Genomic DNA, 4,813 nt, shown 5'->3' on the forward strand with positions numbered 1-4,813 from the left:
ACACCAGGTTAAAGATGGATTCCAGTTTAGTGACATGATCACGTCACTGCAAGACTTCATTACCCACTTGCCAGCACTCACGTATACAGGAATACTTACAGGTAAAACAGAGCCATCTGCAGTCAATTGTCCTGGTTAATGGGAATCATCAAGATTCCAAACCACCATTAATCTCCCACACTTTGCATAATTACAATAGGCTCTGAGGGCTTGGCTACACTTGCAAGTTGCAGCGCTGGTGAGGGGGTTACAGCGCTGCAACTTACCAGGTGTCCACACTTACAGAGCTCAGCCAGCGCTGCAACTCCCTTCCTGGTCTGCTACAGGTGTAGCGAATCCAGCGCTGCTGATGCAGTGCTGCTCATCAGGTGTGGACACTCACCAGCGCTGTTATTGGCCTCCAGGTATAGGAAGATCCCACAATTCCCTGTATACAACAAACCGGAAGGTACTCCCGGAGCTACTTATCTAAAAAACAAACACAGCTGCTCTTTGCTGCAGCGAGCGAGCGAGCCAAGGCTTTGGAATGTTCACAGCTGTTTGCTTGAGGAACAAACAGGCACGGCGGGGGGGGGGGGAAAGAGGGGAGGGAGGAGTCCGTCGGAGAAGCTGCTTATCTGGTCTGAAGCCTTTTTACATTTAAGAGATTGAGAGAGGGTGGGGGAAATGGCCAGAATTTGCAAGGCCAGGGAGCTGTCACACAGTGTCTGCTCCAAAAATCCACTCTCTCTGTCTCCCGCAAGCTCCCGTCATACTCCACCCCACCCGCCTCTTTTGAAAAGCACGTTGCAGCCACTTGAATGCTGGATAGCTGCCCACAATGCACCACTCCCAACAGCGCTGCAAATGCTGCAAATGTGGCCACACTGCAGCGCTGGCCCTACACAGCTGTACGACCACAGCTGTAACTACCAGCGCTGCAAAAATGTAAGTGTAGCCATGCCCTCAGAGTTATATATCTTATTTCTAGTTTCAGATACAAGAGTGGTACATTTATACAAATAGGATGATCACACTCAGTAGATCATAAGCTTTGTAATGATACCTTACAGGGAAATCGGGAAGTACACACTTCTCAGAAGTTACTTTTAAAACAGTTCCATAGGTGAGCTAGCTGGCACTACACTCTTCTTGTTAGGGCTCTGTAGAGGAGTTGGCTGGGGTTTGTCCCTCACCAGGGTGGCGGGGGACCACACCGCCTCACTCCTTCCTTCCAGTTGTTGATGGGGAATTAGCCTGGCAGCAGGAATCTCCCACTGCAGCAGCAGTAGAGGCAGACACAGACAGTTATTCATGCCAGCCTGTGGTCAGCGGGCAATAGTGAGTCAAAGGATCAGGTCCTCAGGCAGGGGCTGAGCAAAGGCAGGTAAACATCAAGCCAAGACCCTCAGCTCAGAGGGCCTGGGAGACGGGACAACTGCCACCGGGCTACTTCCAAACTGCCCGTCTGGAGGTAGCTAGGTCTGGACGGTGTCCTTGGGGGGGGGGGTGTCAATCAATCACCATGGGGTCCTCTGGGTAACTGGTGAGGAGCAGGCTGGGCAGCTCCTCCAGGAGGTCAAGCAACATGGGGTCCTCTGGATAACTGGTGAGGGGCAGGCTGGGCATCTCCTCTGGGCTCTGGTTGGCATTGAGCACTGACAGGTCAGGCCAGTCCTCTGTCTGCCGTAGGTCGCCGGGGTGTCCCAACCAGGAGCTGGGTCAGAGATAACTGCCGCCTAAGTAAGCTCTGGAGTTGGGCTTTTATACTTCTTGTCCTGTGCCTTGACCTCTGGGGAGCAGACATCCACTCCGGTGTTGGGAGGGACTCATCCCTCTCTGGGGCAGCAAGGGAACACACCACCTTGCTACAGGCTCCTTTGCTGGTCTGGCAAATGACAGTCCAATAGTCAGTCAGTCAGGCTGCTCACAGCTAATGAGAAGTACATACGCTGCTGTTGCCAAATCTTGTATTTTAATAGAGCTTTAAAACCAATTCATTTGCAGTTATCGTTAAGAAGATGAAAGCCCTGAGATCCCCAATTTTTATATTTTGTTTAAAGAGAGGCCTGCTTTCTTGTCTGTCTTTTAGCAATCTTAGCTGCCTTCTTCTGCTTTGTTTAACATATAAAAGCCTTTAATACTTTGAACACATTGCGAGTTGCAAAATGCTAAAATTGTCTACTTGAAAAACCTTAATCAGTCAGAAAGTTGGTCAATTATACCTTCATGCCATCCTTATTGAGTATCCATTACTCCTGGACATAGCACATTAACTGACTTATTAGCTATTTCAAACCATATGGACTTGGGTTTGGGTGGGTCAGTTTGATAATATCCTGAGGTGAGCTTTCTAATTATTGTAATTATGTGATCTCAATCAAGGGGCCAGTCACACAGAGTAATGTCAGAGCCTTTAAAATGGGTGTCAATGCACTCAGACAATGACTGAGATGAGTGACATGCCCCTGAATGCTGCATGTCCCTTGATACCCCAAAAAGTAATTACCTGAGAACCTGCGCTCTCTTAATTCTGAGAACCTGGCAAGAGAGCACAGTGACAACTGAGTAAGGCTCACAGCAGTGCATGAAATGCTGTAGCTGTGCACGAACAAGAACAAATTTCTCAGCAGAAACTGAGAAACTTGATACCTTGTTGCTAATATTCTTTATACAGAGATGGCTCTAGTGTAAATCTAGCCATGATATTTTAAGCAGGAGGAGCAGTGGGGAGAAGGGGGAGGAAGGCAGAATTAAAAAAGGAAGTGCTAAAATGTCAGTGTTAAATACCACAAAGGTGTCACAATGCAACAGTGTGAGAAGTTATAAATTGTTCATATACTGCAGTAAATGTAAGGGGCTTTGTGTGTGAAACCGAAAGATTTCAGATAATTGACTGAAATCTTTTATTCTCAGCTTAGGTTTGAGCAAGTATTTTAAGAAAGAAAGGATTAAAATAAATGGAAAATTGATCTAAGTTGTAATGTACAGTACTTTAAAACAAAGTGAGAAACAAATATAGAAGCAGGGCAGGGCTGTTACATTTATATATAGCACTTGCTCCTTGAGAATGTCAAAGCACTTTATAAACGTAACCCATGCAAACATAAATGTGGCTCTTTGTCACCTGTGAGTAGGTACACCATGAATGGAGGTTTCTGGGGATACTACTGCCACTAAGCTAAAGGATCAGGCATAAAATTTCAAAAGTTTGTAAGTGACTTATGAGCCGAAGTCACATTTTCAAAAGTGCCTAGCCACCTAACTCCCATGGGAGTTTGAAAGTCAATGGGATTAGGCTCATACGTTACTTAGGTGACTTCAGAAAGTTTACCTAGGTCCTCTCGTTCATTTGGCAAAGGTTCATGCCTTTAGATCCAGCAGTCCAGTTCTGTGTTTTCACTTTGCAGACAAGGGCGTTGTTACATAAACATTAATAAATATTAATTACTGAATGTTCTGTGAGATGGATATTAGCATTCTTGTTTTACAGAAGGGAAAATGAGCCACAGAAAAATTAAGTGACTTGCCCAAGGTCAACTGTGACAGAGTAACAAATAGAAAATATTTTTTTGACTCACAGTCCTGTCCTTTTTACAAGACCCTAGGGTTTATTTGCCTTCCTCTGCAGCATGGGGCATGGGCCACTTGCAGGTTAAAACTAGTATAAATGGTGGATTCTCTGTAACCTGAATTCTTTTAATCATGTTTCGAAGACTTCAGTAACACAGCCAAAGATTATGGGACTATTTCAGGAGCGGGTGGGTGGGGTTCTGTGGCCTGCAAGGTGCAGGAGGTCAGACTAGATGATCAGGATTGTCCCTTCTCCCCTCAAAGTCTAAGATCATCATTTCCTTTCTGTGGTGATACAAAAGAGATTATCCCAGCTGTGGCCCTACAGAGGAGCTGGTGAGAGCTACTCACCCTTGCAGCAGATGGGCAGGTAGGCCTAAAGAGGGCAAAGTGAGGTGGGGATTGTTGAAATGACACCTATATTTGGGGTTTGAATATACTAGGACTCCCAAAAGCAAATATCCAAACGTTGGTCTGATGAATCATCCCTAACATGCCACACAGATGGAAAATGCCACAATGGACAATTTAGGACACATAATAAAACCTTTTGTCAGGAGTTTTGAGCTGTGCAAAGGTCTACTAGGGCATCACCAACATTTCTATGCCCATGGTCTAACAATACTTTCTAACTCAGGTCTCAATTCTGACATCCTTTCTCAGAGAATCATACAAATATAGGGCTGAAAGGGACCTCAAAAGGTCATCTAGTCCATGCTTCTGCATCAAGACACCTAGACAGCATACCTAGTATCAGAGGAGTAGCTGTGTTAGTCTGGGTCTGTAAAAGCAGCAAAGAATCCTGGGGCACCTTTTAGACTAACAGACATTTTGGAGCATGAGCTTTCGTGGGTGAATGCATGTGGGGCAGCAGAGGGCGACACCTCTAAAAAGTGCAGATTTACAAAAACTCTAGGTAATCAATAACCTCAGCAACAATAAGTAGAAAATAGGTGAAGGTATACAGCAAATAGACAATAGCCTATCCTTCTCCCCACCTCTATCCACCCCATCCCATATTCAGTTAGAGCCTCAGTATCTCATTCCAGCTGGATGTTAAATGTATGTGTATCTATTGGGTTTCTGGGAAGTGGGCAGGCAAAGCCCACCCACTGCTAAAGGATCCTCCCCCAGCCTAAGGGGAGGACCCACAGGACCGCAGAAGCCCACTGATTACAGGGGACAGCTAATAAAAGAACAGGGACAGGAGTGTGGTCAGAGGGTCATAAGAAGGGAGCCTGACGGGGACACCGAGCAGAGA

This window comes from Chelonoidis abingdonii, chromosome 3 (genome assembly GCF_003597395.2).
Source record: "Chelonoidis abingdonii isolate Lonesome George chromosome 3, CheloAbing_2.0, whole genome shotgun sequence".
Classification (NCBI taxonomy): domain Eukaryota; kingdom Metazoa; phylum Chordata; order Testudines; family Testudinidae; genus Chelonoidis; species Chelonoidis abingdonii.